Raw genomic sequence first — 516 nt, forward strand, 5'->3', positions numbered from 1 at the left:
AAAAAAAAAAAAAAAAAAAAAAAATGCCTTCTGAATTTCCCTCTCAGAGGAGGCTTCTTTTTGCCTCCATTTCTTTTTCTCTTGAGGAAAGCAAGGAAACAAACTTTATTTGTGCTGGAGCTGCATTCCTCTTTATGATAGCATTCTCAGTGTGTAATGTTCACATCAATTTAAGTATTGCAACATTAAGTATAAATCTTGCAACAATTTTCTTGTGGTATAGGAGAAAACACACAAGAACAATTTAGCATTTCCCTTTTTGTTTATAGTTTTTTTTCTGTTCTGTGAGGAATTGATATGTGTTAGGAGTGTCTAGCAGACAAAAATGTCCTGTTTCTTTCTGTCTTTTTTCAACTCTGTGGAAGATAGGAGGTGAAAAAAAAATCAGGACTCAGGCTTCTTGCTCAGTTTGCTTTTTTATCCTTTTTGAGAATTTTGCTAACAGAGAAAAAATGTCCAGATGGAAAAGGAAGCCTCCTGTGAGCATTCGATAAGCAGTAGAAAAAGTGCTCAAAC

This window comes from Marmota marmota, unplaced genomic scaffold (genome assembly GCF_001458135.2).
Source record: "Marmota marmota marmota unplaced genomic scaffold, marMar, whole genome shotgun sequence".
Classification (NCBI taxonomy): Eukaryota; Metazoa; Chordata; class Mammalia; order Rodentia; family Sciuridae; genus Marmota; species Marmota marmota.